At 41.8% G+C, this 13,057-nt stretch overlaps 1 protein-coding gene and 1 long non-coding RNA gene across 4 annotated transcripts in view; one reads left to right on the plus strand and one right to left on the minus strand.

Annotated features, from left to right (window-relative positions):
- The window catches only part of PLPPR1 (phospholipid phosphatase related 1), a 558,611-nt gene that overhangs the window by 458,903 nt on the left and 86,651 nt on the right, over positions 1–13,057 (plus strand). The window lies entirely within an intron of this gene.
- The window catches only part of LOC122431996, a 164,370-nt gene that overhangs the window by 59,656 nt on the left and 91,657 nt on the right, over positions 1–13,057 (minus strand). For both annotated transcript variants that reach the window (XR_006266688.1, XR_006266687.1), the window contains exon 2: positions 4,543–4,706. This is a non-coding gene — a long non-coding RNA (uncharacterized LOC122431996). The remainder of the gene's footprint in view (positions 1–4,542; positions 4,707–13,057) is intronic.

The following is a 13,057-nucleotide window of genomic DNA, read 5'->3' on the forward strand; positions in this document are numbered from 1 at the left end:
GAGGCTATTGTAAAATTTATTTGTAAAAATAAGCATTCAGAAGACCAATTTATACTTTTAAAAGAAGCGTAAATGAGCAGGTGACTGGCTGCATGTTGCTGTGAAGTGACGTGAAGTTGCTCAGTCGTGTCCGACTCTTTGCAACCCCAAGGACTGTAGCCTACAAGGCTCCTCTGTCCATGGAATTTTCCAGGCAAGAGTACTGGAGTGGGTTGCCATTGCTATAAAGCATCGGTAAATACGGTACAAAGCTGAAGTTGCTGTTCAGTGGCTAAGCCATGTGCAACTCTTGGCGACCCCACAGATTGCGGCACACCAGGCGTTCCTGTCCTTCACTGGCTGAAAGCTAAAGTAGGGTTTCTCAACTACACTGACATTTGGGCCAGGTAATTCTTTGTTTGGGGGCTGTCCTGAAATTGTAAGATGGTTTTTAGCAGCACCACTGGCCTCTCTACTCATTAGGTGAGTAGCACCTTCTTCAGTTGTGATAACCAAAAACACCTCTGGATACTGACAGATGTCTCTTGGGGGTCAAAATCATTCCTAGTTGAGGACCACTGAGCTAAAGAAAAAAAATCAGAAATTAATGAAGCAGATTTGAGAGTTCAAAAACTCTCTAATTATATATAAGAAGGTTATGAAAAGGTAGGCATCAATAGGCAATGCATAATAGTTTTTAAAATAGATTTGCACAATCAAGTTTCATATTATACATTAAAGTTAACATTGTGAGTAGAATTAAACAAAGGAATCATATCATTAAAAGGAGCTAATAGAAAATAGACTAAACCCATGTATCTGATCTCTGGGGCAGTGATTGTTGAAGGAAACTAAAAATTCTATCATAAAAACAAACATCAATGTTTTGACACAAATGGCATAATTTAAAAAAACAAAATTACAGACAGGGATAAACATTTAAGCCCATTATAAGAGATTTAAGATTAATGGGTATATCAGAGGGCAGCAAAGGGCTAGATAGTAAATGTTTCAGACTTTGTGGGGAGAGCCAACTTCATGGGCATGTGACCTTCACTTGAGTTAATGCTCTGTCATTGACATCTTGAAATTCTTAGTGTGGAGCTCCTTGTTAAAAAATTGTTTTCATTTTCTTACCCTTCAAATTATGTAGCCACTTCTGTTTGCAGGCCACATGTTTTCTGTTGAAACTACTGAACTCTGTGGTTGTAGCATAAAAGCCACTATAGACTATACGTGAATGAGTGTGGTCATGCTTGAATAAAACTTTATTTACAAAAACAGCCAGTGGGCCAGGTTTAGCCCATAAACATTGTTTACCCTTGTATGTCACAAGAGAGTTGGACATGACCAAGTGACTAAGCAACAAATTCTATAGAAAGTATATAGAAACAAAGAAAAAGAACCATAAATGAATGTCCCAGTTCTGACATTTTCAAAGAAATAATTATTAACAACTGTTGAATTAATACAAACTTAATGATTAATTTCCATACCAATGAAATCATAGTAAACCTGGTAGCCTCAGAAAACAGTCACAGGAGCATAACTCAAACTTTGAAGACTATGTTTAAAGAATTTTAAGAATTATAAAAAGGCACCTAGCTTTTGACTCAGTACCTTCACTCCTAAGAATTTATCCCAAGAAACAGGTCAAAATTAGAGAATATTGCGTGCATGAAGATATTCGCTAGAGATTTATTACTAAAAGAGGGAAACTGATAACAATATAAATATCTACAATGGAAGTATGCTTAAATAAAGTATGATTCTACTGATTTTTTGAAATTGTATACATACTCTCAATAAAGATGATCCAGCTTGTAAAGTTGAGACAGCAACTTGCGAAGTTTTTAGTATTCTGCTATATGAAAAGAACAATCAATCAATGCTGTGTTTGCAGTAAGGCAAAAATTATGAATGGCTAATGAAAAATTCTGGAAGGAGTCAATGAGAAAGAAACCAGAAAACAGTCTTTGAGTTCTAGTACACTGCTGGAGTCCTGGGCCTGTGGTGTTCGGCAGGGCCCCATTTAGCATGACTGTGAACAAGTTACTAAACTTCTGAGACTCAATTTCCTTTTCTTCAAAACAGATGTGATAACATTATACTGTCTATATCATGAGGATGTTGTGACTTAAAAGATAGATATGGTATGGCACAGTGCTTTGCACATGGGATGCTTTCAAATGTTAGCTATTATTATTATTAGCAAAGCATGGGAAATTAAAAGTTCATTTCCTTTTTAGTTCAGTTGTTATGATGTTATTTGTGCCGTTAGAGAAACTTCTAACAGCTGTCTTTTAAAATGTAATGATTAAGACTACAGCAATCTCAGTAGGTAGCAAACTAAAACAACTAAAGCAGGGACAATAAAAAGACTATTTTGAATATTTCACCAATAGAAAAGAGAAAAGAATTGCTGAAATGTCTTACATAAGTTGCTAAGCAAAGTCACAAAGACGATTAGAATGAGCACAGGGAAGGGTAATGAGGGGCGATAATTAAAGCTGCCAGTAGATACGCACACAGGCAAACTCACACACATCTTTCTGTCCTTTAGGACAGCTGATTAAGGCAGCAGAGGAGCAGGCGAAGGGGTAATTATTAAACCAGTCTTGTCATGAACAGGCTCCTCTACCCAGCTTCTCCGCTAAGGTGAGAGAGGAAGAGAAGTCACACCATCACATTACTGCCAGGAATCTTTGTCGTTCACTCCTGGCCCATGCCCTTGTCTGGAAACCCACTCATCCACAGTGAGAGGTGGGGACACCTTGTATGTAGCTCAATAGTCTTGGGGGGCTGACTCAACACGAAATTCACTCTAGTCGTTTGGTTCCAAGAAGGCTCGTGAGAAAAGCATTTAACACAGTAAATCTGGGCTTATTCTTCAACCATATGATGATTTTCATTGCCACAGAAGGCCAGGTTATGGTTTATAAGACTATCCTACCTTTTTTCCCTTTTACACCTGGGAATATCTGTTAGACTGAACTAGACAGTGTTCTGTTTTCCCCACCAAGCCAGAATTTGCAAACACCCTCAGCGTGTGCACACAAATAGCATGTAATGCAAAAGAATATGTTTAAGGAGTTTAAACTAATATATAACCTACAGAAGGTCAGTAGCCAGTTGATGAAAGTAAGATGCCCTATTCCTCCCAGCTCTGAGTTCTCAGCATGTTGACTATGCTTCACCTCACAACACTTGGAGATGCAGGGAGTGCTCCGGTCTAGAACTTTGCCATGGCCCTGCCCACAGGGACATTTGTCTTCTTACTGTGGCACCGTCATGAACCCCAGCTGGGCCCCCAGTTTGTACTCCCCGGTGCTCCATAACCTCTGCATGGCCTTCAGCTCCCTCGTTCACTCTGAAATCCATCCGTCACAGGTAGAACTGCCGCAGCCTTGGAACAGGGGCAGGGAGTCCCTCTGTTTTCCCTCCTGGTGCTACTGTCTTATGTGCTCCTTCTTTTTCCCCTCCCTCATTTTACCAAAGTGTTGTGGCAGAAATAATGGAAATTCAGGCCCTCTTTGAGCCCTCCCCTGACATCAGTAGACTTATCTTCTACAACTGAGTTTCTTAACCTTGGCACTTGTGATATTTAGGACTGGGTGGCTCTTTGTTGCAGGGTCTGTGCTGTGAATTGTGACATGTTTAGCAGCATCCCTGGTCTCTACCTACTAAACACCAGTTGTAGCTCCCATCCACTTATAACAACCAGAAATGCTTTATAGACTTTGCTAAATGTTCCCTGGGCAGGGTGTCTCTGTGTGCATGTGTGTGTGAAATCACTCCTACTTAAGAACCACTCTTCTGCTCGGTCATTTTGTATGACCTCCTGATCACTTTTATGTAAAAATGCCCTTTAAATGAGCACAATGATTTAAGTATCATTATTCATCACCTATAATTTATGAGGGAATTATTATTAAACCCATTTTTCAGGTGAGGGAATTGAGGTTCTCTTTGCCAAACATTACACAGTTCATAAGTGGTAATATCTGGATTTGAACATAAGTCTAACTCGAACTCTAACCTTTTTTTCTACTATTTAACATTGCAAACCAGAGTGTTATCTTGCTGGTTCATAGATAACTTGTATTTTCCCTGTGTCCTCACATGGCAAAAGGAGCAAGAGAGCTTTTATAAGGGCACTAATCCCATTCATATGAGCTGATCACCTCCCAAAGGCCCCACCTCTGAATACTATCTTATTGGGAGTTAGGATTTCAACATATGAATTTGGGAGGGACACAGACCTTTGGTTCATCACAATATACACATAATACATGGAGCAGTATAGTAACAAAAAAAAAAAAAAAAAAGAGCTACATTAGTTTAGCTGATATTACATTATTAAAGTGCCAAATATCTTTTAGAACAAATAATTTTCTTACAATTCTGCCTTCTAGTTAAATGGAAAATAATTTATATTTGAGGGTAATTAGATTCACAGGGTTTTCCTTTCCCCAAGCATATTGGTCTCTCAGTTGAAGTTTTACATTATAGATTTCAAACTGGTTGATTCACATAATGGAAAAATCCAGATATAATACCGACCTCAGGTAAGACTTGATCCAGGGTTTCAAACACTATTTTCCCTTCATGTTTCAGCTGCTTTTCTTAATGCAAGTTCCACTCTCAGGTTTTACACTTTGGGCCAGCAGATTAAGGCTCCCTCTTCATGGTGGTGGGTCAGGCTTCACAGCTTCATTTTACACCATCTAAAAAGAAGGCGGCAGTCCCACGAGCGAGAGAGTTGATTTATTTTTCTCTTAAGCCCTAGAAAATATTTGGCTCTTCATCGAGTCATATGCCCATCCCTGAACCCCTCAATTCAGCCAGAGGATTGGCTATATAATTTGCTTTAGCTCTTCAAGGCTTACTCTGGACTAGTTCTGGGGTCAATCCCCTTTAACTTATAGATCTAAAATTGGGAAGCAGTGATTCCTCAAGGAAAGTTAGGAATATAATTCCAGAAGATGGGGGAATGGATGCTAGGGGGGACCAAATATGTTTTTAGACCAATTCTGTTAATCTGTCTGCTGCACTTAGTAGTTCTCATTATTTCACAAGTCATCTCCCCAGCAACCCCCCCACATTGCCCCCTGCCATCCGAAGACCTCCCCAGCCAATTTTATCACAGAACTTTTACTATAGACGTGTTTCCTTTACCTGGTATTGCTGAAAACTCTTAACAAGTGCCTAGGTAGATACTGTGGTGAACCAACACCCACAAAGCAGGTCTCAGCCAAGGCCAATGCCAGGTGTGTGGACAGCCCACTGTTTCTTAGAGAGGGCTCCCAGCCAGTCCCTATCATTCAATCAAAACCTCTCTCAATCATGGGGACTCTAGGGCCAGATTGTTGTCACTGCAAGTAGGTTAGCAGTTCATTCCTTAAGCAAAGGAAAGGGGCTGTGTTTGAGCACCTCCTGTGTACCAACCAAATGCCATGTTCATATCATGTCTTCCTACAACCATCTACGAGGTGGGTTTTATTATCCCACTTCAAAGATCAGGAAGTGGAAACTCTGGAAGGTGAAGCAGCTTGCCCCAAGCACATCTCCGTAAGAGGCCGAACACACATTCACTGACATGTCTCATTCCAAAGCCTGTGCTTTGCATCAGCCAAAGTGAGCCCCCCAGAAAATCAATGAATATGTATTTACTTAAAATCTATTGTACGTCAAGAAATATGCTCAACGTTATTTACATATGAGTAAATATAGAGCATTTCCCCTTTTCCCCAGGAATGAATGAATGGAAGAGGAAAAATGAGAAAGCAGGAAAGATAAAACCCTTGTGTAATGAGAAGAGCCTTAGTCATCCCAGGGGCCCACACAGTACCTAGAAATCATCACCAACGTGTAATAATGAGAGCATCTGCAGGAATGGTGAAGAAGTTAGGGCAAGAGTCCTTTAGGCAGTGACACCGAGTCCCCAGAGAAGTAAGTGGTGGCTGGGGCAGCCCTGTGGCAACAGTGGGAATCAAAAGCAGCATTTGACAACGAAGGTGAGCGGGCAGTGTGCACGCCAGTCCCATCACAGGGGGTCTCGGCTCTGCCTCCAGGTTGGTGGGCCCTAAAGGAATTCCTGCTAGAGAAAGATGGTGCAGCAATACACATAGGCTTTGCTGAAATTCAAATTCTGCATCTGGAATAGAACAAACAGGAAGAGCATTTGCTCATTCCTGGGTTATCTTGAAAAGCTAACATAGCCATAACACTTGGGTGTATTCTTCACCTCATAGGGTAGGTATTACGTGGATTTCTTTCAGCTCTGGCAAGAATATCACCTTTAGGCACATCAAAAATGAGACACACCCTCTACGCACCTCAGTCTCCACCTGTCATCCTAAACCCAGGTAAACTTTGGACAGGTTGTGAGTTAAATCATTCCTTTGCCCATGATCCATGATATATGGCAGGACGACACAAAAGCAAATAGCTAGTTTTCTCTGTTCTGTGTCGAGATGACAGTCAACTGTGTGCGATCTGGCTTGTTGTGCAGACAGCCTAGAGCAGAAGTCCTCGGATTGGGTTCTGCAGAGAACTAGGCCTGAGAGAGGGTCACAAAAGCCACAAAAGAGACCGGGGGATGCCTGTGTATGCACCCCCCACCCCTTCTCCCTGGCACCTCCCCTGCACCTGCTTCTACTATTGGAGCTCTATGTGAGATTGTATCTGCGAATATTTCACTACAAAAGGTTCACAAGCCGTAGTCCTAGATAGAAACACCTATCTCTGCCTCTGAAATGCCTGAGTTATGCTCAGAATGACAGCTCCTAAGACAATATGGAAGTCAACACTCTAGAGCCGTGGTCCCCAACCTTTTTTGGCACCAGGGGCTGGTTTCATAGAAGACAATTTTTCCACAGACAGAGGGATTGGGGGGCGGGGGGATGATTCAGGTGATAATGGGAGCGATGGGGAATGGCAGATGAAGCTTTACTGGTTTGCCCACTGCTCACTTCCTGCTATGCAGCCCAGTTTCTAACAGGTCACAGACCAGTACCGGTCCATGGCCCAGGGGTTGGTGACCCTTGCTCTAGAGGATGCCAGCTACTGGGGGCAAGTGCCCCCTGAATTTGCATGGGAACCAGTTGCTTGGTATATAATAGTGCTGGGCATGACATCCAGAAAACAGAATTTCCAGAACTTTCGTGAAGCCCGTCCATCTTGTTCTGAGACACCTCCCTCCTCAATTATTCAATCCTTTTACTAATTCACCTGCCCCCAACAAGAATCTCTAGTGAGTTCTAAGTAAAGCATCAGGGCCTTAAGCCTTTGGATTGTCGATCCCTGGGTTGGGAAGATCCCCTGAAGGAGGGCATGGCAACCCACTCCAGTACTCTTGCCTGGAGAATCCCCATGGACAGAGGAGCCTGGTGGGCCACAAAGAGTCAGACATGACTGAGCACATCCCGACTAGTGGGGCGGCAGATAAAATCTATTTTCCACCTGACCTCCCACCTACAAGTATTGGAAAATGCATTTAAGAGAGAGTGAGAAACTTTTGCTATATTTTGAGGTAATTTCAGCTATTCTGAGAAATGACATGACAGTTCTAAATTTGATTGGATGTAAAGTGAAACACCCAGTTTAGTTCTGTCCATTTAAAGAAAATTATGTATGAATGTCTGAAACATATACATATAATACCTAAATGTATATAACCAAACCAGTACTTCATCATTGGAGAAAACAGCCAGTCAGGTTTTAGTTGGTATTTTTACGTTTTTTTCAACAACTTACATGATACCCCTCTCCAAATTCCTCTCCTGTTCCTATTAATGTGTGGGAACCTGCAGGTTGATATCTTGGCCTAAATCTCCCCTGGTCTTATAAGGATCGAATAACAAAGCCTCTCACCTCCTTAGGAGAGCTATTTTGAGGTATGATAAAAAGTTGCTATTGTGCTTTTAGCCTCTGACAATTGAAAAATGTAAGAAACTGGACAAAGGAGAAAGATTCTGCAAAAATTTTCTGTACAAATCAGGTGGTAAAATGTCTTTGCTATTGTTGATGGTTATACACTAACAAGGGTTAAAAATATTCTGCTAGGAAAATAGAATTCCAGGGCCATATCCAAAAAGATATACAATGTGCTATTGAATTTTAAGCATTCATTATCATTGATGGAGGGAAACATAATTAGAAGCTTCCATTTTGATGACAAGCATTTTCCTTTCTCACTGAACCCAAAGTTACTAATGTTTAGGCCTCTGTCTCCTGCATTGCAGGCATATTCTTTACCCATTGAGCTATGTGGGAAGCCCCAGGCCTCTGTCATTGAGTCTTTGGGGGAAGGTTTTATTTCTTCTGTATAAAGAGGGTAAAGTGGTGGCAGTTTTACTTGGGGGGGGGGGGGAATGTACAGTGGGCTCTATCCAAGGGCCTGTGGACAGCCTAGGGTGGGCATTTATAGACACCATGGAGTAGATCTGTGGATGTAAAAGACTATGTTAGCATGTGGGGCCTGAATTTGTACCAGTTCAATAATCTGTCTTTTGGAGTCATTTGGGGAATGAATTTTACCAGCAATTCTTCCTTAAGTGAAAAGAATCATTAAGTCATTTCCTTTCGAGCACATGACATCTTTAATGTTTCTTACGGGCCATTTGTGAAGTGAAATATTATCAGTGCTCACACGGTAGTTTTCCGAAAATAGAAGGCCTTGTAGACGGATTTCACAAGGGCCATGCCTCACTTGGCTGTGCTGGGCTGATGGGCTCGTTCTGGTCCCACACAACCCACCCCAAAGCAAGAGCTAGCCCTCGACCATACAAGCATTCACCCATCAACTCCTAGGTTTCCAGAACCTCTCATCCCCATTGCAAAATTTGCCTGTGCACCTCAAACTAGAGAGAGAGCGTGTGGTGAAGATACTAGAAGTGGACAGTAACAGAAGGGCTTGCAGCAGCCAATGGGAGTGAGATGCTTTTGACATGAGTTCTCACAGTCCATGCTTGCTCACATGCGGCAGTCACCTTTGGAAGCTTCCTGCACCCCATGGCTCCCTCACTGTCCCCTGTACCGGTCTAGCCAAACAATAGAATTTAAGAGTGCCAAATATTATACACAATGGATTAAGGTGCTTTTATGAAAATGATAGATCCATTCCAGTTACACTACACCAGATGCAAATCTTGGAGCCTGGAGGGCCTTTTGGATCAACCCCTCAAGATCACTTATTTTTGCAACTGGGGAAACTGAGACCCAGAGAAAGAAAGTCAGTTGGCCAGAGTCACACAGGAAGTTTAGTGAGAGAAGTGAGACCCAGCTCCATGGCTCCTACTCTCCCTCCAGGACCAGAGAGGCTTTTCCTCTCTTACAATCTCATTTCCCAAGTTTACTCTCTGACCTGATGACTTATACGTTTGTCCTCGGGGCAGGTAAGATGGTAGCTTTTTCTGAAAGTAAACTTCTTGGAAACATGTTGCTGAGGTGGTAGAACAGTGAACTGAGATGTTTTCTCCTTCCTCTCATGTACACACACAAACCCCCTCACCCCATTCTGTTCCAATACCACACAGGTAGCCAGGGACTCCATGTACTTTGTTAATCACAGGGGCATATGCCGGGGGGAAAGAGCTGAAGCTACTTAAACTTACTGGCTCTTATCTTTTATCAGAGCTTGTATTCCTTACAGTGATTATGCTAGAAGACCTGGAGGGACTGGGAAGAAGGGAGGTCTTTGAGGGCCAGCAGAGATAGACGACGAGGAAGAAAATTCCCCGAGACTGGAAAAGAGAAACAGAATGGGTGGGTCTTTAAACTAGCTAGGGACAAATGTCTTGCTGCATAGCAGGACTTCTGTGAGTTTGCAAGACCTCACAGGTGAGGACCACGTGGGTACACAGGAGGCTGGACCTTGGAGCTCCAAGCCCCAGCAAAGATGCCTGTGCCCTAACGGTGACACAGAAGCAGCAGAGCCCCAGGGCCTAAAGGAACTATATGAGCTGGATACTGTGGGCTTCAGGGCTACCCAGTATAGACTGTCACCCACCCCAGAGGCTTATCTGATACACTAAGATCCAATAGGGGAGTCCTCAGTTCAGTTCAGTCGCTCAGTCGTGTCCGACTCTTTGCGACCCCATGAATCGCAGCACGCCAGACCTCCCTGTCCATCACCAACTCCTGGAGTTTACTCAAATTCATGGCCATCAAGTTGGTGATGCCATCCAGCCATCTCATCCTCTGTTGTCCCCTTCTCCTCCTGCCCCCAATCCCTCGAAGCATCAGGGTCTTTTCCAATGAGTCATCTCTTCGCATGAGGTGACCAAAGTATTGGAGTTTCAGCTTCAGCCCTTCCCATGAACACTCAGGACTGATCTCCTTTAGGATGGACTGGTTGGATCTCCTTGCTGTCCAAGGGACTCTCAAGAGTCTTCTCCAACACCATAGTTCTAGTAGTTACAAATAAGTTTCCTGTGGCCCAGGGTGATGGTGGCTCAAAATCAGATATTAACAGACTTTTAAAAAAAAGAGAGATGAGATTATTTTAACACACTGCAGATGGTGACTGCAGCCATGAAATTAAAAGATGCTTGTTCCTTGGAAGAAAATCTATGACAAACCTAGACAGGATATTAAAAAGCAGAGAGATTACTTTGCTAGCAAAGGTCCGTCTAGTCAAGGCTATGGTTTTTCCAGTGGTCATGTATGGATGTGAGAGTTGGGCTGTGAAGAAAGCTGAGTGCCGAAGAATTGATGCTTTTGAATTGTGGTGTTGGAGAAGACTCTTGAGAGTCCCTTGGACTGCAAGGAGATCCAACCAGTCCATCCTAAAGGAGATCAGTCCTGGGTGTTCATTGGAAGGACTGATGCTGAAGCTCCAATACTTTAGCCACCTGATGCGAAGAGCTGACTCATTGTAAAAGATCCTGATGCTGGGCAAGACTGAAGACAGGAGGGGAAGGGGATGAACTGGTTGGATGGCATCACCAATGCGATGGACATGAGTTTGAGCAGGTTCTTGGAGTTGGTGATGGACACAGGGAAGCCTGGCGTGCTGCAGTCTATGGGGTCGCAAAGAGTGGGACACGACTGAGCAACTGAACTGAGCTCGGGCTACACATAACTTAATTTTGAGATAAAAAAAAAAACAAAAAACAAACACCGCAAACCCATGCGTTCTTCATTTGGGCTGATGAAGACAGGAGCCCCGGGGTTACTTAGAAGCTGTGGCTGTTTCTAGATTTTCAGTTCTGCTGCCGCTTCTGCTCTCAGCTCAGGTCAGGTCAACAGACTCGAGGGGATACTTAGCATGTTTGGGGCACTTTGCTCTGTTCCATGAGAAAGTCTAATGCATACACACGCACACACACGCTCCCGCAAGGAGCTCCCAGCCTACTGAAGAGTACAGGCAAAACAAGGTACGTGATGAAAAAATCATATTGCTAATTCTCTTTCCCTCATACCCACTGTAGGACCCTCGTCCAGGCCTAAAATACACCAATCAGTCAGGTCAATCCCACACAGTGAGGGGCAGTCATGTGAACTCTGGATTTTGAAAACAAGGAGCTAGGTTCTAATCCTTTCCTAAGTGGATGTCATATTTGAGTTAGAGGTCTGATTGACAATATGCTTACAAATGCAGTATAAAAAACAGTTTTCAAAAAGTAAAAAATGAGAAAAAATACTGTTCCAAAGAAAGAATAAGTACACAAAACAAGTAACATACAGAATAAGTATATAAAACTGAGAATTGAATGGAGAGGATAGAGAATAAGGAAGTAGAAAGGGAAAATAAAGCCTATTTAGTCAATGAATTTAAACACAAAAGAAGAGAAACTGGACAGGGGTTGAAATTAACAGTATTAATAAATTCCAGTGTGACTATTGATGATGTGATAATATTTAGGATATGAAATTATTTAAAAGAAGAACCAATTAAGTTAATCATAAATGCTAGCCAGAAAACAGGCATGTCATCCTCTAGAAGAGTAAAATAGTAAATTCAGGGTAGAGGTAGAAGGAAGTTAATGGACATTTGCAGGGGAGAAGTACTAAATAAGTGAGCTGAAAAAATCATATGCCAATGGATCCCTCCCCCAAAGTCACTATATTATTTACCTAGGAATCAATATAAACTGTTTTGAACTGCAGCCTCTGAGGAGATTCATGTAACAAATAGGTCATTTCCATGATTTGCCTGACAAAATTAGTCAGTTCTTAACTCAGAATGAAAAAATGATTAGATCTGCTTCCAAGAGTTTGGCTTATTTGTTATTGGGTCAGTGGTTTGATATTGGATCAAAGCCACAATTACATATTGATTCTTAAGCATAATTTTGTATTGAAATGAAAACAAAGTGTATCTGCAGTCATTCAGTCAAAAAAAAGTACAGTGTAAGAATCAATTGTTATCTGTGTTTGTTATTTTCCAATGCATCAAATTTGCCAGTCCCAGGATCTTAGGGGAAAAAAGCTAATTCTCCTGTGTAGCTTATTGGATCTTATAGCCCATATTGGGGAACTGATTTAACTGTATGAGAATAATCATATTTTAAGTAATTTAAATATTTCTTTTCCATTTATAAAAGCAAAGTATATAAAATACAGAAAAAAAGGAAAAAAAACATTCATTGGTCAATCATTCAAAGCAACCCACTGCTAATAATGTGATGTATGTCCTAGAATTTTCTATGCATATTTTATTTCATAGTTGGGATCATACTCTCTTTCATATATGGCTTCACTTACTTATCTTAATAATAAAGAGCATTTAAAAATACTTTTTAAAAATAAGATGCCTAAATCTAAAATGCCATGCACTTGAAAGTTTTCATCTCTCAGTTTCTGCAGTAAGACTTTACCATCATCTTTAACAGGAAGTAAAATTCAGTATCAAACCTGACTAAAATTAGAGACTAGTTGGAGGGTCTCAGCCAGCAAAATCAGCAGATTCTAAAACCTCTCCAATTTCTGTGCCTTGCCAAGCGGCTGAAGTGGAGAGGCAACTTGACTATTGCCTTCTGACGCTAATTAATGTTTAATACTGAGCAGCAAACGTGCGCTTCCTCTTGTAAGTTCTCATTAAGTTCCTTTTGAATCAGTTAACACTCTGTTT

The sequence above is a fragment of the Cervus canadensis genome, chromosome 30 (assembly GCF_019320065.1).
Source record: "Cervus canadensis isolate Bull #8, Minnesota chromosome 30, ASM1932006v1, whole genome shotgun sequence".
NCBI classification, from domain to species: domain Eukaryota; kingdom Metazoa; phylum Chordata; class Mammalia; order Artiodactyla; family Cervidae; genus Cervus; species Cervus canadensis.